General features: G+C 40.4%; 1 long non-coding RNA gene across 2 annotated transcripts in view; it reads right to left on the bottom strand.

Annotated features, from left to right (window-relative positions):
• The window catches only part of LOC131512221 (uncharacterized), a 63,944-nt gene extending 37,737 nt beyond the window's left edge, over nt 1-26,207 (bottom strand). Inside the window, exons 1-4 of one of the 2 annotated variants that reach the window (XR_009262034.1) lie at nt 26,108-26,207; nt 25,141-25,360; nt 23,986-24,058; nt 4,271-4,412 (exon numbers count right to left, since the gene is read on the bottom strand). This is a non-coding gene — a long non-coding RNA (uncharacterized LOC131512221). The remainder of the gene's footprint in view (nt 1-4,270; nt 4,413-23,985; nt 24,059-25,140; nt 25,361-26,107) is intronic. The other variant, XR_009262033.1, reaches the window with a different exon arrangement.
• Between the last annotated feature and the right edge of the window lie 764 nt (nt 26,208-26,971).

Genomic DNA, 26,971 nt, shown 5'->3' with positions numbered 1-26,971 from the left:
ATTAGAGAGGTCATAATATGCAAAAATCATCACTGAAAAAAATGCTAAAGAAATCTGAAAGAACTACTGAAATAAACAGAAATACAAATGGAAGAAGTAGAATGCCAAAGGTAAACTAAAAGCATATAAATTGGGTGTTAAAATTTTAGGAGTAGTGACTAAAACTCTAGAAATAGATTCTAAAACTTTTAACCCAGGTAAGAAGAATTTTAAAAATGTAGTCGACTCAAAGGAGGGCAAGAAATAAGAAATTAGAAAAAAGCATACAAAGCATAGTAAATAGGATATACAAGTAATAAAAATAAATGTAAATAAATGCAATTAAATGAATGCAATTAATGTAATTAAATAAATAAATATAATTAAATAAGTTATAAATGTAATTAATCAGTGAAAACACAGAGGTTGTCAAGTTGGGGGGAAAAACAGCTATATGCTACTTATAAGAGACATATCTAAAACAAATTGTTATTAGGAAAGATTTTTAAATACATACTGGCTTAATACTGAGGCTGAAGTTGTTAAAGCTTTGTCAGGTCTGACACTGACATTCTAAGCAACCACTTTGGAAAACTTGATCAGAGCTGCCTTTAATGCAATATATGTAGTACTTTTACATATATGAGTATATACACGTGTATATATATTTATATACCTATACACGTGTATATATATACCTATATATGCTATGTATAATGGAACTGGGATTTCCAGCCATGTCTCAGCATCAGAGCTTTTGGCCTTCTAGAAGGATTTCTAAGCCATATCCTCATCAGAATCTTTCCTTCAAATAGGCCAAACACATTTTTATAGTCTAGAAGAAAATGTGCACACACATGAACACAGACAGCCAATGGCCATAGAATGTTCCTACTGAAAAGATTTGAGTGATCCTCTAAATGTTCTTTTAAGGATCTCAGAGACTTTGGAGACTCTGAATAAAGTTATGGACCCGGGGGAAAAAAATAATGTCCAAAAACAGAATTATGCATGCTATTTATGGGGATTTACAGACACCCATCCCCCAAAACCCAATCCTTGAAACACTAACAGCCGTAGATGGACCCCATTTCATAAGCCTACATTGTCAAGACAAACAAAATGAGTTGCTAGGAAAGAGGGATGTTAAGTATGCCCAAGGCTGCCTGACCAGGCTGTAGCAGAAGCAGGACACAGAGTCAGAGCCTGCCTCCCTCAGCCCCTCAGTGTTCCACCAGCCAATGCTTGTATACATTTTCATGGCCACACTCCTGGTGCCATTCCTTGAAAAAGCACTTCTAAAATAAATGGAGGATATCTGACAAAAAGGGCCAAGTAACATCTCCTTCTATTCCTTTTATCTTCAGAACTATTTTAAAATTTTTTAAGTTTATTTATTTATTTTGAGAGAGACAGAGACAGAGCGAGTGGGGAAGGGGCATAGAGAGGGAGAGAGAGAGAGAGAGAGAGAGAGAATGTCAAGCAGGCTCCACACTGTCAGTGTGCAACCCAATGTGGGGCTACAACTCACAAAACTGTGGGCTTATGACCTGAGCCAAAACCAAGAGTCGAACACTTAACACTTAACCAGAGCCACTCAGGCACCCCAGAACTATTTTAAATGAAATTCTTAAGCCAAATGATCAGTTAACTATTAGCTCAATGGGTGCAAAAGGGTCATATGGCCCAAATTATGATGAAGGAATCATCATAAATGTATGCTGTGTTTAGAGACCTTGAAGATCTATTGTGCCTTAAAAATCAGGCATGGACATAAAGAGAAAACATGGATCAACTAGGGTAAGGCAGGTTGGTCTCTTAAACTATAATCCTTTCTAGTAAGGGGTTCCGGGGTTCCCCAGGTTTTGGAAAGTTTCCTGTCTTTTAAAAGTACCTTGAACTATTAGAAAAATTTTCTTTAGAATTATAAATCATTATTAATAATTACACGTAGATTTTGAACTAAGTGGAGATGGAAATGTTCCTTCACTAATTCATACAAAGCTGATCATGTGTTCCTTCAAGACACTTGGGTTGAGAGCCGTGGTCGAGAGACAGAAACAAGAAAATCTCCTTTGATTTCAAAAACTGCATTATACTTCTTTCTTATCCTGCTTCAAAACTAAATTTTCTATACTTCACTTACATTATTAAGAAATATAGTTGTTTGATAAAAATGACCCAAACTTTTTATGAGAGCTGAGGTAAGTATGGAAACAATTTTGTTTTAGCTGTTAAAGTATCCCCTCATTCAGTCGAGTGCGCTAAAGAAGGGGGAATAAAGTAACATTTATGTTCCCCCATAAATATGAAGGACACTGTCTTGAGTCACTGCCTATAGGCTTATCAACACTGACATCTGGTCCTGAAAGCCTATCCCATTGTCAAAAAGAGACACTACATTTGGGAATTCTATGATTGACTGGATGCAGAGACAAATTCAAATTCTAATACTGCTACTCCCAAATGAATTTCTGAATTTCCCATACTGGATGCGTGATTCTGAAACAGGCAAGACTGATTCAAATAATGTGTGTGATAGGACCTGGGAAAGAATAGAAATAGAAAGTTCACCCTCCCCCACCGGATTGTAAACCCTAGGAGGACAGGCCCCTTGACTTCTTCACAGCCATGTCCCTTGGGCTTAGCGCAAAGTCTAAGAAAATATTTATTGAACCAATGAATTAATGTATGAATTTTCCTGGTATACTTGTATTTTTTGTTTGAAGCATCGAGGCTTTAGCATCTGGAAGAATTTATTTAAAGCTCTTTTTTTAAAAAAATACAGTCTGTAACTGTGTAATCTCGTGTGAGCACAAAGAGGAAAAGAGGGAAAAGGGGACTACACATCAAAATATGGTCCAAAAACCCAATTCAATGTGTAGTTAATGTCTACTTAATAAAGTTATCTCCCTCATAATGTTTGGTTTTAAAATATGTACATCAGAGTTCTCAGAATCACCTGGGCCAGTATCTACCAAGTCAAGCCCTAACAGGACCAAGAAAAGAATGAGAAAAGAGCCAGGAACACAAAACAAATCTCATGTACGAGGTCATGCTGGTCAATCGCCTCTATTTCCCTCTTTGCCCAATGTCATTCTCCCACCTTTCACAGCCTTTGGCAAGCCCTGCTACTCTCCCCTCGTCATTCACTGTTATACCTAATGTGTCACACCTTGCTTAGCTTTGGGTCTCTGCATTCTCCTTCCACCCCACCTAGAACCTTTTGATCCCCACATGTAGGCTGCCTCCCTCTTCCTGTTTTAGGTACCTTAGGCATAAGAAATTCCAGCTTTCTCGGGGCGCCTGGGTGGCGCAGTCGGTTAAGCGTCCGACTTCAGCCAGGTCACGATCTCGCGGTCCGTGAGTTCGAGCCCCGCGTCAGGCTCTGGGCTGATGGCTCGGAGCCTGGAACCTGTTTCCGATTCTGTGTCTCCCTCTCTCTCTGCCCCTCCCCCGTTCATGCTCTGTCTCTCTCTGTCCCAAAAATAAATAAAAAACGTTGAAAAAAAAAAATTTAAAAAAAAAAAAAAAAGAAATTCCAGCTTTCTTGTCAGTGCTCTATCTACAAGGCAACAGTAAGTTTTGATTGATTTTAAGACCCTACAACAGTTTTCTCATCTTTATCTCTTTGGTCAAGTCATCAGCTACATGTAAACATGCACACATGGGCATATGCATGAGTATACATGTTAATGTATACACGTACATATACAGAGACACACATACGCATACACACACATCTTGCATAACCAATAATGGACGCTGAAAAACCGTTTCCTTGATATCAAATGTCTAAAAACTCAAATGACTATTTGTTATAGTACAGCACTATGATGATTTCCATTCATATTGACAGCCCTTGACAATGCAAGACATTCATGTGTTTTACGGTAGAGAAAAGATTAATCATTTCTGAACAGTTTTAATGGCCAATGGTTTTGAATCAGGTGAAATTTGGCAGTTCAATCCTGAAAGATGGTTAACTGGTTAACTCCTTCTAGGCACATGCTTAGTGACTGAATGTCCACAGATGCTTGAGAACTGAGATTTCTCTTCTCAATGACACCTGAGTGAGGTCTTTAACTCATCTCTAAATGGACTTTATTGGGAAAAAAATGAAAAAAAACCCTTGTAAAATTAACTTAAATTCTCATCTATCTATCTACCTGTGTACCTTTCTTTATGCATCCACCCATAACATATATAAAGTTGTATAACTTCCTGGAATCTACTACGTGCCATGTAAGAGTTCACTATTGTAACACAGAGTGTCATGGGCAAGACTTACCGTTCGGTAATGTGGCTTTTGCCAAGGCCTGAGTTTTCTCCTCCTCTTGTCTACTTCTGTATCTAGTGCTGTCTCTTTTTTCTTTTCCAGGTTACTTGATCTGTACTAATTTTGTCTTCTGTATTCACCACTGAAGTGCTAACTGGAAAATCAAAAAGCACATAGCACTCTAGCCAAAACTCTGAATTCAATTAACAAAACATTTAGATTTTTTAACCTTAATGATAAGAATGTATTCACTGGTTTTCTTTTCACTGATATTAATGTTATATAAATTTCTGCACCCAGAATGAGCTCATCTGACACCTTGCAGTGATGCTCCTGAAACTTGTCATGAAGAGTTTCTCAGGACACCCTTGCAAGCCTATAAACGAGTCTCCAACTGGCAGTGGAAGACTATTTAAGAGACTTCAGCAGGCTTAGACAAGGAAAGAAGAGCTTCCCACAAAGCACTTTTCCTATCTCTCTTATTCCCAAATCATGCACCTGAGACACATAGTTTGCTATCAGCAAGAGGGCAGAGGAGAGAAAATATAATTTTAATTATCATATATGTGCTATAAATTGCACAACTGTCAGTTATTTTGGTGATCTTGAATCTCAATACAATAGTAGGTTCTCAATAAATGTTTATTTCATAAATAAATCAAAGTCAGTAAAGCAGATTTCATTCACCAGCACATCTAATCTTGCATCATTCTAATATAAGTGGAAGTTTGTTGCATGAACTTCAACTGCTTTATACGACTTCACAAACATAAAGAGAGAAACAAGCATTCTAAGGTATTCACCACCTGAAGCAAATACAGGCTATGATCTTAACAGGATCAGTTATGGAACTGAATGGTTCAGAGAGGACAGTGATATTAAAGTCTATTCCAGCATGATTTGATTCTACTGTTAGGGTCGTTTTACTCAACACCTAAATCAAAGAGCCGTTCCCTCCTATGGCAAGTGTTATACCTCCTAGGATAAATGAAGGCCCCACTTTGTAAGTTTCACCATTACTTAGTTAACTATTCCTTAAATAGATACTACCCAAAATAAGTTATTTCCTTTCTTTTTAACTAAAACAATAGGCAAAGTAGCAAATAAAAATCACAATATATTGAAATCAAAGGCATCCAAATTGGCAAAGAAGAAGTCAAACTTTCAGTTTTTTCAGATGACATGATACTCCACATAGGAAACCCAAAAGATTCCACCAAAAAGCTGCTAGAACTGATACAGATATTCAGCAAAGTCGCAGGATACAAAATCAATGTACAGAAATCAGTTGCATTTCTATACACCAATAATGAAGCAAAAAAAAAAAAAAAAAAAGAGAGAGAAATCAAGAAATCGATCCCATTTACAATTGCACCAAGATCCATAAAACACCTAGGAATAAACCTAAGCAAAGATGTAAAAGATCTGTATGCTGAGAACTAAAGAAAACTTACGAAAGAAATTGAAGAAGGTACAAAGAAATGGAAAAATATTCCATGCTCATGGATTGGAAGAAAAAATATTGTTAAAATTTCAATACTACCCAAAGCAATCTACACAGTCAATGCAATCCCAATCAAAATTGCACTGGCATTATTCTCAAAGCCAGAACAAACAATCTTAAAATTTGTATGGAACCACAAAAGACCCCAAATAACCAAGGTAATGTTGAAAAAGAAAACCAAAGTGGGAAGCATCACAATCTTGGAGGTTAGCCTCTACTACAAAGCTATACTCATCAAGACAGTATTGGCACAAAATTAGACACATAGACCAATGGAATAGAACAGGGAACCCAGAATTGGACCCACAAATGTATGGCCAACTAATGTTTGACCAAGCAGGAAAGAGTATCCAGTGGAAAAAAAGACAGTCTCTTTAGCCAATGGTACTAGGAAAACTGGACAGCAACATACAGAAGAATGAAACTAGACCACTTTCTTACACCATACACAAAAATAAACTCAAAATGAATGAAAAACCTAAATGTGATACAGGAAACCATCAAAACCCTAGAGGAGAAAACAGGCAACAACCTCTTTGGCCTCAGCTGCAGCAACTTCTTACTCGGCATATCTCTGAAGGCAAGGGAATAAAAGCAAAAATGAACCATTGGGACCTCATTAAGATAAAAATCTTCTGCACTGCAAAGGAAATAATCAACAAAACTAAAAGGCAACCAACAGAATGGGAAAAGATATTTGCAAGTGACATATCAGATAAAGGGTTAGAATCCAAAATCTATAAAGAACTTACCAAACTCAACACCCAAAAAACAAATAATCCAGTGAAGAAATGGGCAGAAGACATGAATGGGCACTTTTCCAAAGAAGACATCCAGATGGCCAACAGACACATGAAAAGATGCTCCACATCACTCATCATCAGGGAAATACAAATCAAAACCACAATGAGATATCACCTCACACCAATCAGAGTGGCTAAAATTAACAACTTAAGAAACAACAGATGTTGGTGAGGATGTGGAGAAATGGGAACCCTTTTTCACTGTTGGTGAGAATGCAAACTGGTGCAGCTGCTCTGGAAAACAGTGTGGAAGTTCCTCAAAAAATTAAAAATAGAACTACCTTACAACCCAGCAATAGCACTACTAGGAATTTATCCAAAGGACACAGGAATGCTGACTCATAGGGGCACTTGTACCCCAATGTTTATAGCAGTGCTTTCAACAATAGCCAAATCATGGAAAGAGCCCAAATGTCCATCAACTGATGAATGGATAAAGAAGATGTGGTTTAAATATGCAATGGAATACTACTTGGCAGTAAGAAAGAATGAAATCCTGCCATTTGCAACAATGTGGATGGAACTGAAGGGTATTATGTTAAGTGAAATTAGTCAGTCAGGGAAAGACAGATATCATATGTTTTTACTCATATGTGGAACTTGAGAAACTTGAGAAACAGGAGACCATGGGGCAAGAGAAGGGAAAAAAAAATAGTTTCAAACAGAGAAGGAGGCAAACCCATCAGAGACTCTTAAATACAGAGAACAAACTGAGGGTTTATGGGGGGCAGGGGAAAATGGGTGATGGACATTGAGGAGGGCACTTGTTGGGGTAAGCACTGGGTGTTGTAGTTAAGCAATGAATCATAAGAATCTATTCCCAAAACCAAGAGCACACGGTATACACTGTATATTAGCTAACTTGACAATAAATTATATTAAAAAAATAAAAAATAAATTAAAAAAATCACAATATATGTTCATTGAAAAATAATGCCATGGACTATGTAGTAAACGCTTTCTTTCAGTTTAATTTAACCAAAAAATTGAAAAAAAACAGTGTAATGCATTTTAGTCATGCCTTCCTTTTTATTTAAGTACGGGTGCCTTCTTATTCTTCAAAACATAAAAAGGCTGAGCAGATTAAGTAATGAAAAGGAGCATGTTCCACCTTGTGTTTCATAAGCACTGACCTCTAAGGAGACTAGTGAAGTCTGGCTTTATTACCTAGAAAATGAGAGCTTGGAAACCACTTACTCAGAGGTCACAGACCAACACCCTGAGGCTGAACTGGCCCAGGTACAACAGGCCAACATGTATATATGAGATACCAATATTTAGAAATCATAGATTTCCAGAGAGCCTGGGTGGCTCAGTCGGTTAAGCGTCCAGCTCTTGGTTTCGGCTCAGGTCATGATCTCTCAACTCATGAGTTCGAGCCCCACATCAGGCTCTGTGCTGACAGTGCAGAACTTGCTTGGAATTCTCTCTCTGTCTCTCTCTGCCCCTCCCCTGCATGCTCTCTTTCTCTCAAAATAAATAAATAAACTTAAAAAAAAAAAAAAGGAAATCATGGATTTTCTATAAAAACTATACACTTCTACTAGTTTCTCAAAAAACAAAACAAATGAAAAAATGGGTTCTGGGCTCCTCAGACCTGGAGGCTTCCCCCCTCTAGGTGGGAGGTCAAAACTGAGGAAGCCTAGGTGTTCCCACATATCTTCAGTTACACACATTTCCTTCAAGCTACTGTACAAATAAGTAGGCCAAGCCCAACTTGTCATTCTTGTCAATCCTGAGACCTAGACCAGGAACAGAGAAAAATCCAGACACAAAAGGATACAATTCTACCATCTTGAACTTTTGCTTACTTATCCATTTTACAATTGGTAAGAGCACATGACAAATCTCTAATGCCCAAAGCTGTTCTCAGCATAAATGGCCACATTTTAATCAGCCCAATATTCACACTGAAACAGAATTATTCTTTGTTCAAGTTTGGTCTGCTAGCAAACCTCAACAGGTTGGGAGATCTTTGAGAGGAGGGAAACATTACACCAGGCCTATTCGTCCAGCACCTCGCACCACAACAGCCCTGTGGGGTGATGAATACACGGGAGAAGGGGAGGTGGGCTGAGCCTCTGAGGGAAGAGTCCAAGTTGGAGCAACTACAGTTACTTTTGTTTTCATGCATAAGTGAATGACTCCTCGCAGCATCGTTTAAGGACATACAAAGGAAATTTGAACACTGAGGTCAATCCCTAAAATATTCAGATTACATTGCTATTTCACAAAATGGATTTCAGAGCCTAAATTACCTTAGTAACCGGCTCCATGCATTTCATAACCTGCATTACATCAACCACCAATTTAGGAAAGAAATATTTAAACAGTAAGAAATGAAATGTTTCTTCACCGCAATTGATTTTCCTTATCAAGAGGTTAAAATCACTGATACTTTTCAGTGAGTGAAAAAAAACAAATGCAACTTTCGGTGAATATAAATATTTTTAAGAACAAAAACCACTTAAATGTAAAACTGAAATTGGCTTGAAGTGATTCACGAAGGCAGAAATAAAAATCACAAATAAGCATTCAGAATCTGAAACAAATTCATTTTATGAAGCAAACACATGGAATCAAATATTTTTCCATAGCAGTAAAATATGATTTTCCGTAGGGAGCTTGGAAAATTCCCTCCAAAGTTCTGATTGATAAGCTTTTTAAGAGAAAGGCTGCTTTTTGAGGTAGTAAATCGCCTACTGACATTCTCCACAAAGCTTCAGTGTTTAATACCAAGCTGCTGGGATGCAAGTACAAAGACATCAATTATCCCAAAATAGATCGGGGCAGAGTCCAGTTCACTTATTAGTCCTTTAGGCTATGTCCACAGGGGACAGAGAGAAATAGAGATTTGGCAATCAGCTGGTTAATTTGATCATCGCAGACAACTGCGTTGTATAATTTAGGTCGGAAACATACCCTGACCTGGTATTCCTAATTTGGAACATTCATCAAATTAATCAAATAATCACCAATTCTCAATTTCACTATACCCTGTAAACAGAGTCCTAGCATCAAGCCTTCACTTACAATTATAAACAAAATGCAACATAATCTGGGCAACTGCACCTTTTAGGGGTGTCCCATTTTCTACATAGCCCTTCCAAGCCATCTTCGTTCTCCACAGCTATCAGCCTAATTCTTCTTATCCCTACTCCTTTCTGTACAGATGCACTTGCCTCCTAGCGTACAAAGAAAACGGAGTCCATCAAATAGAAACTCCCTCAGCTCCCCATTTCTCAACACATATACAAACAGTCTTTGTAGCACTCTTTGTACAACACATATACAAACACCCTTCTTAACTCCTGTCTCAACAGGAGAGCTTTCTTCTTCAAGAGTACCTTCTAGCACCTTCTCCAGATCTCATCAACACTACTTCTCAGGAAACTTGTTCCATCTTCTTTATCTTCAACCTTTCCCTTTATACTGGCTGAGTCAACTTAGCATATAAACAAATGACCCCTCTCTCAGGTGAAAAAGGTAACTTTGTCTTCCACTGTTAAGAGTTTAAATTAGTGGAGGGGCGCCTGGGTGATTCAGTCGGTTGAGCGTCCCACCCAAATCAGGTCATGATTCTTGCGGTTCATGAGTTGGAGCCTGGAGACAGGATCTGTGCTGGGAGCTCAGAGCCTAGAGCCTGCTTCAGATTCTGTGTCTCCTCCTCTCTCTGTGCCTCCCCCACTCACACTCTGTCTCTCTCTGTCTCTGAAAAATGAATAAACATTAAAAAAAATAATTTAAAAAAAAGTTTAAATTAGTGGAAACCTCTCTGGAAAGCAATCTCACAATAAGTATCTAAATACCATAAAAAGTTCAGGTCTTCTGACTCGACAAATTCCTCTTCCAAAAATTAATTCTTGAAAAATAGTACAAAATATGGACCAAGCTTAACTTCAAATACACTTCTGGAGGTGTCATTATAAGGAGAAATATGAAAAGAAAAGCTAAATATTTAACATTAAGAGGAAGCTTTCTAAAGACTTTTTAATGTTAGAGGAAATACCAAGTGGAAAAGTTATACAAAAGAAATCGAAAGCCCGTCTGTAAGATCTAGCAGGTGAGTGCAATAGGGGTATGCCACAGGGTGAAGTAGAGGTCCTCTGCAAGTGACACTATTCAAGCATCATGAGATAAATGTCTGTCTGCTTCACTGCTCCATCCCTCAGCAACTAACGCAGTGCACATGGTAGACAGCTAACAAATATTTGTTGAATGAATGAATGAGAAGTTTTATCTCTGTCTAATTAAATAACTCCATATGGAGAAATACCCAGGGTGCAGTGAGGGAGGAAAACGGTCTAGCCAATTAGACTTGCCAAATCCACCCTGGTAATTAATGCAAGGACAGATGCTAAAGCCAGTCCTCTGTATGTGCAAAACAGAACCTGTAATCACTAATTTGGCCTCTTCCCAGCTTGGTTAAAATGCATGGAAAAGACTGGAAGGAAATGGTTAAAAAAAAGCATCAGTGTTGGGGTGCCTGGGTGGCCCACTCAGCTGAGTCTCCAACTCTTGATTTTGACTCACGTCATGAGCCCATGGTTCATGGGTGGGTTCGAACCCCACACGGAGCCCCCCCAAGGAGTCCCACATCGGGGTCCACACTGATAGTGCACAGCCGCTTGGGATTCTCTCTCTCCCCCTCTCTCTCTCTGCCCCACCCTCTGTCTCTCTCTCAAAATGGATAAGTAAACTTAAAAAATATTTCTAAAAAATTTTTTAATGTTTATTTATTTTTGAGACAGAGAAAAAGAGAGAGACAGAGTGTGAGCAGGGGAAGGGCAGAGAGACAGGGGGGCACAGAATCCGAAGCAGGCTCCAGGCTCTGAGCTGTCAGCACAGAGCCCGACACAAGGCTGGAACTCACAAGCTGTGAGATCATGACCTGAGCCAAAGTCGGACGCTTCACCTACTGAGCCACCCACATGCCCTCCCAAAAAATTGTTTTAAAGAGCAGCAGTGTTTAGAGTGGTAGGATTATAGATCTTTTTGGCTTTTTATTACCCTCCCATACTGCTCCAATATTCAGTAATGAATATATATTCTGCCTATAATTTAAAAAAAAAAAAAAAGCTTAAAAATAAAACCCTACATTTACTCTACATACATGCACCTCTTCTCCCTACAAGGAAGCGTCCTCCCAATCCCTGGCCTTCCTTTTCTCACCCTGAAGAGTCACCCCACTGCACTAAAATTGGCCTTGCTATCATCACCAAAGAGCTCAGAGTTGTCACATTCAATGGTTACTTCTCTGTCCTCATCTGGCCAAACATTTTGGCGGCAAGTGACACTGTCAGCCCCTATGCCATCTGCTTGAAACCCTTTCCTCCTTGGGATTCCACAACAACACTCCTACCTTTTATCTTTCACTTACCGCTTGTTCTTTTCCCCTTTCTCACTCACCAAGTAATGATCGTGTCATCCGGGATTCTCTCTTTATCCATCTTCTTACTATAGATTACCTTTAGGTGATCTCATCACACCCTGACTTCAGCCACTCTGTGTTTATAAGTCTCTGAACTTACTTCTCTAGACTATTCTAAGCTGTGACTGATACATACACAAGTATATGACCCACCAAATCATATATGTAACTACAGAATGTATAACCCACAAATTACCAGGTCTGAAGAATGAAAACCTGTTCTTCTGCCTGGAACCTGGATCTCTGTTCACTGCATCCAGCCCCAAAACCGGGGATCCTCTGAGATACATCCGTCTCCCTCACTGCTCCAAAACATACAACAAGTCACTAAACAGTTTACCAAGTGAACTTTTTTCTGGACATCTATTCTTCCATATTTTCATTTAGCATCCGTTATGTCTCTATGGGTAAAACGTGAGATAAATACATCTCTGCCCTCAAGGGCCCACAGTCTAGTGAGAGAACAGACAAATCAGTCATCATGACATGTTCAGTGTTGTGGGTATATACAGAATGCTATGGGAATGAACAACTGGGTGAATCATAACGAGTATCTTGGCAAAGGGTTCCTGAAGGACAAAGTTCTTCAATCCAGGCAGTGGTGGTAGGAATGAAGAAAAGGAAATGATGGGCCTGTGGATATTCTGGATGACACTGAAGGAGTGGTCAGAGAGGACTCTCAGGTTTCTGGCTTCAGTGACTCGGCAAATGGCCCTAACCCCTCCCTACTGCCACCAACACCAAGTGTGTGAAAGACTGTAGGAGAAGCAAGTTTGGGAAGTAATGAGTAGTTGGAACAAGATAAGCATCAGATGCCCAGCATCCATGCACGTGTATTGTTTTCGTTTGTTAAATGAAAAAAAGCACAGAGATGAAGAGGATATGTAATATTCTACTCTTTGTGTAAGGAAGGGGAAAAAATAAGAACCCACATTCCTATTTGTCACTAAATACAAATAAATTTGGAATTGCTGAAATATGCATAAAGAATGTCTGGAAAGATACATAAGAAACTAAGAGCAGTGGCTGCCGGTGGAGAAATGAGAGACAAGGATGGGAAAGACCCTACTCATTCCTTTTTACGCTTTCTGGGTTTGGATCATAAATGAAGTACGGTTCAAGAGATACTTGGGGGCACCTGGGGGCTCAGTCGGTTAAGCATGTAACTCTTGATGTCGGCCCAGGTCATGATCTCACGGTTTGCGAGATCAAGCCCCACATCGAGCTCTGTGTTCGCAGTGTGGAGCCTGCCTGGGATTCTCTCTCTCTCTCCCTCTCTCTGCTCCTCCCGCTGGTCCTCTCTGTCTCTGTCTCTCTCTGTCTCTCTGTCTCTCTCTCTCTTTCAAAATAAATAAATAAGCTTTAAAAAAGAAAAGATACTTTAAGGGGAATATGGTGGTCAAGAAGTCCCACAAAACAAAGATTGAGACTACAGCTGGATAAGGAGGTCACTGGTGAGCGTGGTGACAGCAGTGTAAGGGGAGGGGGCATGGGGAGAGAGGGGCTACAGGTCTGGAATCGGAGGAGGGGAAGCCCCTTGCAGCAGGTGAAGGAGGGAATGGACGGAGGAAAGAGATTGTGCGGACAGACCGCTCCTCTGAGAAGCGTTGGTGACAGGTGAGGAGGTGACAGGAAGAGACTTAGAAGAAGTTAAAAAGTGTGTCTGGTATGGCTCTGGTCTTCTAAGCAGCCTCCCTAAAGTCTCTCCCTCTCCTCAGTCTGACATTCCTGTGGCCACTGCGCCCTCCAGGCTCCCCACCATCTCTCAGCAAATGCCACGTTCCTTGACACACGGGTCCCTTTACACCACAGTGTGGCTCACTGCATCCACTGTCTCTCCCCTCTCACCACAGAGCCTCACTCTTGTAGCAGTGTCAAAGGAGTGGCATTCCCAATATTCCCATTCTTCCCTTTGCACGCTGGCATGCTTTTCCCCACCTGGCGAAGGTTCAGTCAGACATCAGCCCTCTCAGAAGTTTCCCCTGACCGCCTTCCCGCCAGGGTCAACAGCCTCTGTTCTGTATGCCAGTAACACCAGGACCTCCTCTAATGAGGGGTTCCTCATTGGTTTAACCACTTCACCGCAGCTGATCTCTTTCTCTTCATCATTTGGCAAATGCTACATGCATATTGTGTGCCAGACATCGTGCAAGGTGCTAGAAATTTTTTTTGAATGAGCAACACCGATATGGCTCTGTCCTGAGGATGCTTACAAGATAAGTGAGGGAAGCACAAATGAAACCAAACATTAGCTACTCACAGATGCAGTAAATGCCAGGAAGAGAAGGTACAGGATCATCCTGTAAGCTGCGTGACGGCAAAAACAGGGATTTTTAAAATTGAATTGCACTGTAAAATTTTAAACATTTAACTGAAAAGTTAAAATGTAATCAGGCTATTGCTATATATCTGAATAAATTTGTATTTCGGAAAATAAGGCAGGGCAAACAACAGTTACTAAATTATGTCACATGGGGGTGCCTGGGTGGCAAGTCGGTTGAGCATCCGACTCGATTTCAGCTCAGGTCACGATCTCACCCGTTCAAAAGATTGGGCCCCACGTCTGGCTCTGCACTGACAGTGTGGAGCCTCCTTGGAAGTCTCTGTCTCCTTCTCTCTCTGCCCCTTCCCTGCTTGCTCTCTCCGTCAAAAGAAATAAACTTAAAAAAATTGTTTCTTAAGTAATAAAATAAACTATGTCACACAGAAAGAGAAAAACAAAGTATTCACTAGAAGAAAATCATGACTGTCACTTTTCTGTCAATCCTTCTAATTAGTGGCAATCCTTTAAACTGATCATTTTTCTGCATTACTACATAAAGTTCGCTAAAATGTTTATTGAAGCTTGAAAGATTTTTTTGGTCACACCAAAACACCCAGCTCTGCTGCTGGGTTAGCAGTGACTTAAGCTCTCTTAGCTCTTTCACTGGTTAAGTTAAATGTTGGAGGTGTATTTTCCTCACTGACCTCTGACCCTTTATGCTAATTCTGGCCCTGCACACTTGTCCACTTACCTGCCTGGGGCCCTGTGCACAGACTGCTTATGTTTGGTCTTCTGGCATTTGAGCCTCCCCTCTCCCTCTTAGCCTTTGGCTCTGCTCTGCTTCTGGACTATCATGGGGAAGTCCCTAGCATGGTCACAGCCTCCTCCCAACCCAACACCAGATTCAAATGTTGCTGAAATATTTTGGGTTTTTTTAAATGTTTATATAGATGTATATGTATTTTTTATTTTATATAAATGATATTTATTTTATACAAATATTTATTTTATATAAATATATATTTTATATATATATAATTTTTTTTGAGAGAGAGAGAGAGGGAGACAGAGAGAGCGAGATGGGGAGGGGCAGAGAGAGAGGGAGACAGATGATCTGAAGCTGACAGCAGAGTCAGATGCAGGGCTCAAACTCACAAACAGCGAGATCATGACCTGAGCCAAAGTCATACACTCAACTGACTGAGCCACTCAGACACCCCTGAAATATTTTAAAACAAAGGGCAAGACTTCTGAGGTTTTGCTGGTTTGTGAACAATCAGGGGCTCCTGTCCAGGCTAATAAGCTCCGTATGTTAGAACATAAAACTAATGAGACCAAGATCACAAATTCTTCCTAAACAAGTCTGTCAGCTCTGACGTTGCCTAAGGGACTAAAAAATTTTGTAAGTTTCTCTATATCTCCTCTTTGACTTCAATCTGAGGTACATTTGCATTGGGAGAGATAAGATGTCTATCCAAGAGCCAAGTGACTAGAAAAAAAATGAGTGGATTTTTTTTCTTACTTTGAGACCTAATTGTCAAACCATGTGAATCTATTACTTATTCCTCAAAAACTCCATTTTAAAAATAAAAGTGAACATGCTCACCTCGGTGCCAGTATTAGAACTTGGAATCTAGATAACCAGGAGTTCTGATATGAATCTGTGGTCATCATTTGCCTTGCCTCCCACCCTCTCTCTATTTCTTCCCTCCTTTCCTCCCCCACCCCCAACCCAGGTTCCCTGTTTCCTTTCATTCCTTTGTGTCTGCTGCTTTCCATAATATGGGTAAGTCCCCAGTGCCTAGAACAGTTGTTCTGCATTTGAATTGCACATGTGTTTCTTAATAAATGCTTACTATTAATCCTTTTAAATCATTTTACAGATACAGAAAATATATACCTTTAATCCTGGCCAAACGGTTTACAAATATATCTCTTTGGTCACAAAGGTGACAGGGTAAGAATATAGAAAACAGGGCAGCACAAATCATGAGATCATTAAATCTGGAACATGAAAGATACCAATTTGTTCATTAAGTTAACAAACATATGCTAGCATCTCCCCTGGGCGTGACCATGAAGTTGGGGAAATCTCTGCTCGATATCCATAGATTATACTTAAATCTACCCCCTTTAACAACATGGATTCATTAATTCCACAAGGATTAAAGGTCCACTTTTGTGGCAAGCACTAGGCTGACACTAGGGATACAAAGTCAAACAAGACATGGTCCGTGTCAGGGTCAGGTAGTTTGGGGGAGCTGGTGGGCTTGTTACATCCTTGGGTGCATGTTTGCCTAAGGAATGTGTGTGGACAATGTGTGTTTCTCTAAAGGAGAGAGTAGTAGTAACTACCAGGGACTGGAGAGGAAAAATGGGGAAATACTGGCAGGGACATGAAAAGTCAGTTCAATTTCAGTCCATTACCCCATCCCACCTCCCTCCCAACCCCCCCACCACCCCACCCCCCCCCACACACACACACACAGGCACTGGTTTAGATCCACATGATGAGGGAGATTTTAGAGTGGGAATTTGAAGAACATTTCTCATGAAAGTCACTCATTGGAACACTCGAGGCACAAGCAGAGCACCTGTGGGGTCAAGGGAACAAAGTGCTTAGAGGGCTTGGGAGAACACAGTTCCTCCCCAGACACTGCCACAGACTCTGTGCCTCTGTGGAACCCTAGAATCTCAGCAGAAGAACCCTTTCCCAATGAAGCATGTTATCACAGGTACCTGCAGCTGGACCAGAGACAAGTGACATGACAGGTTACCAGACGAGGAAAACATGCATGAACTTGTTCCTACTCTGGAAACTGGAAGAGACATTAAGAGGAGGTATGGTTCTACAGTCATCGAAGGGGGCATCAAGGGTCATCACAATTTGGTCCATAATCTTAGTAAGGCCTCATTTATACTCAAAGGTGGACAGAGGTTTGGATCCATTTGGGTGATATATAAATTGTGCCCACTTGTTGGGATGAGCCCTGGGTGTTGTAGGTAAGCATATGAATCACGGGAATCTACCCCCAAAACCAAGAGCACACTGTACATACTGTATGTTAGCCAACTTGACAATAAGTTATATTTAAAAAGTAATAATAATAAAATATAATATAATATAATATAATATAATATAATATAATAAATTGTGTCCAAAGCTTTCTCCATGGAATTTCATCCTTTGACCCTGTTTCTGTCCCAGCATTACTGGGTTTTTAAAAAATAGCCAAAATATGATCTACTCACTGGTAATTTCCTTGAGGACAAGCGCTCTATCTCATTTCTCTCCGGACCCGTAATTTCCACTATAACGCCTGTGTTCGACAAGTACTACACTGTCTTAAATAATATTTAGTAGCATCAATTCTATGGGAAAATGCTGCATATTTACATTTAAAAGTTAATAGCCATTTTTTTCCTGTTCAGAAGGACAACCTGTTTCTTAGTTTGGCTGCATATCTACCAACTGACTTGTATTAGTAAAAATTATGAAAATAAGGTCAGATCACAGGATATTTAAAGCTTCTAATACCATCACATTAGGGGGTAGCATTTCAACATACAAATTTGGGGGGGGGGGACACAAACATTCACTCCATTGAAGGAACTATTTAAATAATAAGTTTCCTGTAAGTTTCTGAGATTCATATCTGAACAAAATCTTTCAGGTCTCAAAATAAGGTTATTTCTATAGTACCGTGTAGCAGCAGAATTGCAGGATCAAAAGGCATGAACATTTTAAATTTCAGTAGATATTGTCAAGAGCTCTCCAAAAAGCTTGTAACAATGTACATAACTGAAGGCAAGTTCTTACTTTATCTGACCTGTCCTATATATGGGAATAAAAGAACACAACACTCAGTTAGTAGCTAGCAGACAAAATCAAAAGTATCAAAGGCTGTAAACATAAACAACTCTCCTCTTTGTATGCCCCCCATCCTCACGGCAAGAGACACCATGTGTCCAGCAAAGATGACCAGTGCCCCAGATGGCTTTCTAGATAAACAGTAGGACAGAGGACAATGCTGACATTTAGGCTGACTAAAAGCAATTGTTGAGAGTAAGACCTTAGAGATAAACCAAAAACCATGAACCTTTTTCTATCTAGTCCATAAAAATACACATATATGCCCAAAAATAAATGAATAAAGGAAGGTTATTAAAGCATAGTTTATAACACCCCCCAAATTGCCTACAGGTTTTTCACTAGGGGACTGAATGTTCTGCGGACATCAAAAGGATAGTAGTGTCCAAGAGATGTCTCTGAGGAATCGCTAAAAACAATCTGAAGAGTATGACCCATTTGTTTATAGGTACGACCATGTGTATTTGTGTGTGCGCACACATGGTGACAAAGGAGAGGTCTCGCGTGACACACACCAAATTGCTATCATTGGTATCACCCCTCCTCCTTGAGGAGGATAGAAGGGATGGAATGGGACAGTGGCATTAAGGGGCTTTTCCTTTATTTTTTACCTCCGTATACTTATGGAAGCTTCTATCATTTACTTGTACAAATATTTCATGACAGGTAGGTACTACTCCTACAATTATTTCATAAAGTGCCATTTGATGAGTCACTATGACATGTCCTATTCATGAGGAAAGAAATTGTGAGCACAATGAAGCTCTCGTTTTCCCCAGGGACATGGACCAGAGATTTCCACAAGTGCTGTCAGGTCAGCACCACAGCGCTTGGTGATTAAAACATGCTTCTGAGCTGCCATTGACCATATAATCTAGTTCTCAATAGGATTCAAATATATCACAGCTTGACTCAATTCCATTTTATAGGATATAATTTCACCCCAAGCCAGGACTCCAGACCCCCTAGATAACAGATCTGAGAGGCTGTGCCATGAGGCAGATGGAATTAATGCACTGGAACTAGTGGGAGATGAGAAGGTATTTTTTTTTTTCTAGCACATATTGATTTTGAATGGCAAAATACCTCCCCCTAGAAAATAATCTCAACCATAGTGTGGTCCACAGTGGAAATTCTTTCTCCTTAAAATGTTCATTCAGAAAACTCAGGCTGAAAGCCTCACCAAGGCTTGCCAAAGTCTGTCCATGTGTCCTGGAATGTGAACCCACTTACCGTGGCTCCAAGTAATATCCATGGATATTAATATATCCATGTTATTTAATAGTATATCCATATATTAATATATCCATGGCTCCAGTAATATCCATGGATATTAATATATCCATGTTATTTAATAGTAGTTATCTTGACCCTCGAGAGAAATTATATTCATTCTGGAGATTCAGTATACTATCTTCTAAGAAAAAAAATTTTTATATACTCAAAAATATATCTGGCTCAGGGCACCTGGGTGGCTCAGTCGGTTGGGCATCCACTTGGGCTCAAGTCATGATCTCACGGCTTGGGAGTTTGAGCCCCAAGTTGGGCTCTGTGCTGACAGCTCAGAGCCTGGAGCCTGCTTTGGATTCTGTGTGTGTGTCTCTCTCTCTCTGTCCCTCCCCCGCTCATGCTCTGTCTCTCTGTCTCTCAAAAATAAACATTAAAAAAATTTTTAAGGGGCACCTGGGTGGCTCAGTCGGTTAAGCAGCCGACTTCGGCTCAGGTCACGATCTCACAGTCTGTGAGTTCAAGCCCTGCGTCGGGCTCTGTGCTGACCACTCAGAGCCTGGAGCCTGTTTCAGATTCTGTGTCTCCCTCTCTCTCTGACCCTCCCCCATTCATGCTCTGTCTCTCTCTGTCTCAAAAATAAATAAACGTTAAAAAAAAATTTAAAAAAAATTTTTAAATATATCTGGCTCTAAGAGTTTCCAATAAGGGATGAAGAACTATATGTGCTCTGATCAATGAAGCTTTGGAAGAAATGAGATTGAAGTTTTCCTAATAATCAAGAGCAATATAGTGCTTGAACACTCACATGCACACACACACACACACACACACACACACACACACACAGAACCTTGTTAAGAGCTAACAGATAATAGCTTCATTACCCAGAGAAATAAAATGAGTTCCAAGGAATAAAGAGAAGCAAGTGGAAATATGCCATATCAAAACAGCTAGTAATAGGAAATGGCTTTACTGCTTTGGTACTGAAAGATATTGCCCTACATTTGTTAAATGATGTAACAGAGAGAATATTCTATTCATGGTATAGGAAATAAATACAATTTCCTCAAAGGAAACCTATCCTGATCCTGCTAAATGAATATGATCTTACATTTTCTCTTGGGAAAACATTTTAAGGAGTCAGTAATAAAGGCCACAGTAGTTGATTCTGTAGATACACAATGCAACCAAATTGTAAAAACTACTGTGAAAAAGTATCAAAGACCTGCTCTGTAGGTTAAACTCCATGGACCCATTAATTTCAGTCAAGAAAGAGCCGATAGAAAACATTAGCTTCATCTAGTCTTTGAAATAACTTATAAAATCACCTTGTTTTTATAAAACTTCTAGAAGAAAATGTAAGAGAAAATCTTTGTGAGTTTGAGGTGAGCGAAGATTTCTTAGATATGATACCCAAGGCATCATCCATAATAGAAAAAATTTAAAAACTTAGACTCATCAAAATTAAATACTTGTGTTCTTCAAAAATCAGCACTTAAGAAATGAAATGAAAAGATAAGCCATGGATTAAGAAAAAAAATATTTATAGGGGCGCCTGGGTGACTCAGTCAGTTAAGTGTCCAACTTCGGCCCACGTCATGATCTCACGGCTCCTGAGTTCAAGCCCCACGTCAGCTTCTGTGCTGACAGCTCAGAGCCTGGAGCCTGCTTCGGATTCTGTGTCTCCCTCTAGCTCTCTGCCCCTCCCCCACTCATGTTCTGTCTCTCTCCATCTCTCAAAAATGAATAAACATTAAAAAAATTTTTTTAAGAAAAAGAAACTAGAAACAACTAACGTTTATCAACAGAGCAATGGTTAAACAAGATGAAGCATCCAGATTATGAAAGATCATGCAGATGTAGCTGTAATGAAAACAATGAAAAGATCCCCAAGATATGCTGTTAAGTGGGGGGAAAAAAAGCATAGTCATAGGGACATAAGGACAATAACGAATAGTATAATTTACATCTAATATACACACACAAGTACATATATACTAAACTACATTAAGTTTCCTTCTAGGGAAGATTGAGACAATGAAGAGAGAGTGGACTTTTATTTTTTAATATGTTCTTCTGTAATATTCTAATTTTTTTCACAAAAACATGTACACTTTTGCCATCTAAAAACACAGTTTAAATGCACCTGCTAGCCCTTGACTAAATAATCATTTCTCAGAAATACCTGCTTCTGGGAAAACCATGTTTTCCTTAAAAGGAGACTAAATTACTGTGAATCGTGTTGGAAAACAAAAACAAAAACATATAATAGAATTGTCTATCAGCCAGCATTTTGATATCCTGGTAGCTTACCAGTAATGATAATAATTACAACATGCACATAGTTTTCTACTACGACAGCCCTATGATGTGATGTTACCACCCCTATTTTGGACAGGATTCTGAAGCTCAAGAGGTCAAGAACTGCCCAAGACCACCCAGATAGGCAGAGTGAGAATGAGGCCTATAACGTAAAATCTTATATTTTTATTCAGCTGCCTGCCTCATCAAGGGTGATGATATATACATAATGGTGACCCTGAGGCACTACAGGATCCTAAAGGACTTATGAATCATCAAAGAAAGATTTAATTATATTTAGTGTAGTTTGGGTTTTACCCATACTTTATTGTGTTATAATCCCTGGAAAAGTATTCAGCCACTCATAGCACACACCATCACCCTAGTTCAGAATATGTGATTAACCAGAATGCCTCTGGCATGGCTGAAACATGGAGGACTTACTCCACATTGATTCACTTCATGATTTAAGTCTTTACTTTCCTCTGACAGAGAAAATACCTCGCTGCCCTACCTCCCCTCAACTTTACCTCAGAAAACCCTCAGTTCTCTCTTCACCAAAGACCATGTCAGCCCAACCTTCCAACAGTGGGAAGGAGAAGGGTCAGGAGGAGACAGCCTGAACTACCGCCAACTGAGGCCTTAGGGTGCGACAGCCTTGAGGCTCTCTTCCCAGCTCCCCTCCTACAGCTCCGGCTCTGGTGAAAATCTCCTGTCACCACACCCTCACTCTGGCTGGGCATTCCCACAGCCCATACATGGGAACACTCACAAACGAAAGGCAGTGGGTGAGCAAGTGAAAGTGTATCTGAGCTCAGGCTGAAGGCCTGTTCTCATATTGGATTTGCCTATAAATTTGGAAGCGGGCTTCTTCATGGCACCAGACTACCCCAACAAGAGGACTATAATTTGGGGGTTGATCTGTTCGGCTAACACAGGTTAAAAACAGACTTGTATTATTTAAAATAATTATAATTTAAAATAATTAAGTGGCTAGGAGAGATAAAGTTCTAAGACTGGGAATCAGGTAACCCATGCTGAAAATAAGGCAGAACTATGTACAAGAGCCTATTTTGGAGCCAAACAGGTAGCCCGCCTTGGACTCTGGTTGGATAATTTGAAACAAGCTACTTCATAGATGAGGAAGTTGAGGCATGGAGAGCTTCTAAATCTCTATGCCTCAACTTCCTCTATAAAAATCAAGATAGGGGTATTACATACCTACCTTAGTAGTATGATTAAAGATTAATCCGCATAAAGTCCCCAGTACCATTCCTGGCACATAGTGGATGCTTACTAAAAGATAACATTACTATCAAACTCTCATCCTGGTTTTGCCACAGAAATGAGAACACATAGTAGATGATTCTTCAAGATCTTTCTAGGTCTAACACTTTATGATTCTATCATTGCAATTAGCAAGCTGGCAGCGTAACTTCATTGTCATGACAAGTCCACAGGACTCCCTAGCTAAGGACTTCATTTTGGGGAGTTATCTTGGGACCATTTCCAGGTCTCCAACACACCACTGTTTCTGTTGCCCAAGGAACACTAGAGGAGACCCCAGATTGTCTCCATAGTAAGTTACAACCCACGTGCCAGGCCAGGTGTCCACTGCAGAAGACATTAACCGCAAGAATGAAATGAAAAAGCACAATTCCTACCCCTACATTGTTTCCCTACACAATGCTCTTTGTGGGTTGGGAAGTACAAAACACAAAGAAGGAAGCTATCAACTATAATCTCACATGCAGCTATAAATGCCTCAGTTTACTTTAGATCTTTTGTCTATACATGTTCCTCTGTGTGGAAGTGAACTCCTTACTGATGTTCAACTGTTTCCCTTAACATTTTAGCAACAACCCATCCCCCCGCCAGTGGCCAAGCTTGAAGCTTGTAGCTCTAGGCTCCATTCACTAGCAGACATGCATTTCACTCAGCCCATCTCCTAAGTCTTGAGGGTGAAGGATTTCCAGAGAAATCAGTCGTCGCCGTTCTTAAACTACTTGACCCAGGATTTTCAGAGTCCAAGGTTATTCCCAGGACACGGTTCTCCTTTAGCTCTTAATGACCTCCTTGGGGGAGGGAAGGGAGCACAGAAGGGAAAATTCCCCTCTGCCCCTGGGGTTCTACATCTGACCTTCAGGCAATGGGTATAAAAGGCTGAATGGGTATAAAGTGGGTTGGGGGGAATTATGTCCATGGAGCAGCTGGAACAGAAAAGATCCTCCTAATACCTACTGTCCATGTGGTGGCCACCTGAAGTGAGTCAGGGCCCATTCAACAATATTCACCTGGTGGTCCAAGTCATAGGCCACACATACCTCTGAAAGCCTTGACCTCATAAGGACGCACCCCTCAGGCTAGGTGATTCCAGGAGAACGTCATCTGAGATTTCTGTGGATTGTAAAAAAAGAAAAAGAGAGGGTGAAGAAAGGGAGGGAGGGAAGGAGAAAGAATTGAAGGAAAGTATGGAAGGAAGGAAGGGAGGGGAGAGGGAGAGAGGAAGGATGGATTAAACTATCTTAAGGCAGAATATGAAATAAATTAGCATAAATTACAGCTTAATATTGCCAGTATCTTTGATAAACCTGATGGAAACCCCAGAAGCCTGTTTGGGGCTAACCTTTAGTCAGGAATGGCAGAGTTGAGATGCTGGTAATGCTATTTTTATTTTTAAAAAATAATACCAAAGAAACACCTTTCCTTTCAAATATGACATCTTGGTCCAAACATGAAGTCAAAACTCAAAAATACCCACCTGCCAGCCTCTGATATTTGGTTGCTAAAACTCCAGATTCAGAAGTGTAGCCAAGAAGGGGGTGCTGTTGGAAGTCAGAGGTTTGCAATAGGAGGCAGGCTTTTAAGCACCTGCCACTTCAAGGGAACTGAGAGGTTGGCAGAGAATCAGTGAGTTCATGTTGCACTGAGAGCCGGCCTGGATCATTCAGGGAGAAAAACTTCCAGTGCAGGACAGTGTGGGCACCTAAGCAGGCTGCCTGGGAACAGGTGTCAAGCCATATACCTGACCCCTTACTTGTCACATGGTGCTTGCTAGACTTGGACAAAGTGCAATGATGGCCTTGAGAGAAAATTATTTTTGTTATTTTCATTTTATTCTCTTTTCTCCTGGATTGAGCAAAGAAGTAGAATTAGCCTTCCAGGAATATTAATTCTCCAATGCATGTTGAAGTGATCCTCATTTTCTAGTAGGGCCAGGTCAAGGATAAGCACCTATCTGAAAATTCTCTTAATCTTGTAATTAGTTTGCATCTTCCATTTTATAACAGCCTTGTATACCATGATAGAGCCAAAAGCAGACCAAGGTAAAGGAACTCATCTCAGGTTGTAAATGTGCACTCACATGAATTATACAAATAACCACACTGACAAAATTCATTAACTAACTAGTGTCCTACTACCTCAGGTAGAGTTTATTCCCTTTAAGGATATAACTTCATACTACATACAACTCTTACTCTAAATCTTTAGACTTGACTTTCACCTTCAATTTTCAATTTATTGTTTATGCCTTTTGGTTTTCTTTCTCCTCTGAGGCCCAAGGGTAATCCTCCCAAGGATGGCCATCTTGAAGGAAAATGGTAACCAGGTATCTGTGATGGGGACAAGGGTTTCTGTATGAGTCTCCTCAGTTAGTCAGGGCCCCTCATAATGACTTCTAGAAAGCTGAAGAATACTCTTAAAAAAAAAAAAGTAAGCACAATGGTTAAGATAGGTGGGATATTGAAGGTGCCCCAAATCACTCATAGAATCAAGGTACATCTCAGCTCCTAGGACAGTTTCTTGCCCCCCTTGTCTCTCCCTCCAACTACCTAAATGTTGTCTCTGGTTTTTTATTAAGGCCTCTCTAATCCCCCTCTAAATGACTTCCCAGAAATCCCTTCTTCCTTTGGATCCTTAGTGCTCTTACTATTGGTACTAATATAAAATGTCAATGCCCTATGTTGGTCATTATGTCCCACCCTGTCACATAGGTTATTCTCACTTTAAAATTAAGAACGTCCTCTTAATTCCAGAAAATTTCCACAGCCTCAGAGCAGTGGCTTGTAATGTGAAGATTGGTACCAACTGAAAGCCCCATGAGGGAGTACTGACCCACTCCTGACTTCCAGTGACCTTGCTTTATCTGTTCTCCCCCTGCCTTTATTTCTTCATCACCCACCACCTAATCTCCAGTCCTAACACCTCTCTCCATCCAACATGGAAACATTGTCCCTTTTAGTGCCCAACTCTCTCAAGTGACTGGAAACCCAAATGATATTTGTTTTGTTTTGTTTTCCAGTTTTATTTCATAATCCTCTCATTCACAAGGCACAGAGCCCTCTCAGGTATGGTGTCTAGGTGCGGTCAAGTCCTTGGAAATACCACATCTTTCCAGTGACAAGCTCTGATGCCGAGCCTAGTCTATCATGCAAAATGCCTTACTTTGGATGATTTTTCTGTCAGGAATGTGATGTTCATCAGCAGTGCCCAGCCTAGTCCATCAGTTACAACTGTCAGGGTCTGAATCTCAACCACCTAGAACACTCAAATTCTTTCCCAGAGTGCTTCTGGGCACCAAGCCAATCAGATGGTGAGATGTCAGTTTTGTCACCCAAGCATTCTCTGACAGTTAGGAGGGTCTTCCCCATAAAGCACAGGCAGGAACCTTGAGGGAGAGGGGCATACTCCTCAGACCAATGAGTTAGAATCTTGGTGCTGACATATTCCAAACTTTCCAACCAGGAAATGGAGAAATTCCAGGGAGATTAGGGCAAGCAGGTTTCCAGTGAGGACTCTGAAACTCATGTTACACAGAGTGGCATTTGGCAGAACACTTTTTGTTTATTTATTTATTTATTTTGAAAAAGAGACAAAGTCTGAGCACGAGCAGGGGAGGGGCAGAGAAAGGGAGACAGTGAATCCCAAGCAGGTTCCACGCTGTCAGTGCAGAGCCAGAGGCAGGGCTCGAACTCACGAACTGTGAGATCATGACCTGTGCCAAAATCCAAAGTCCCACGCTTAACTGACTGAGCCACCCAGGAGCCGCCAGAGCACTTTTTTTAATAAAGAGGTTTGCTTCTTGTAAAAATGTTGGTTTAATACTAGAGAGCTTTCTTGAAAAGGTGCATTGGCCAATTCCTATTAGGAATCTTGCTTTTTTTTTCATGTCTGTCCTTGGAAGACAGTGTCAACTCTAACAACACATGTGCATGTGTGTGTGGTCACCCGCCCTTCACAGGTTGCCTTGAACAGCTTGGTTTCTCTCCCCAAGCCCCACCCTTCCCCATGGACTGTAAGTTCTAACAA

This window comes from Neofelis nebulosa, chromosome 5, assembly GCF_028018385.1.
Source record: "Neofelis nebulosa isolate mNeoNeb1 chromosome 5, mNeoNeb1.pri, whole genome shotgun sequence".
In the NCBI taxonomy this organism is placed as follows: domain Eukaryota; kingdom Metazoa; phylum Chordata; class Mammalia; order Carnivora; family Felidae; genus Neofelis; species Neofelis nebulosa.
Note: the sequence above shows the minus strand (reverse complement) of the source record. Positions and strands in the feature narration are given on the sequence as shown.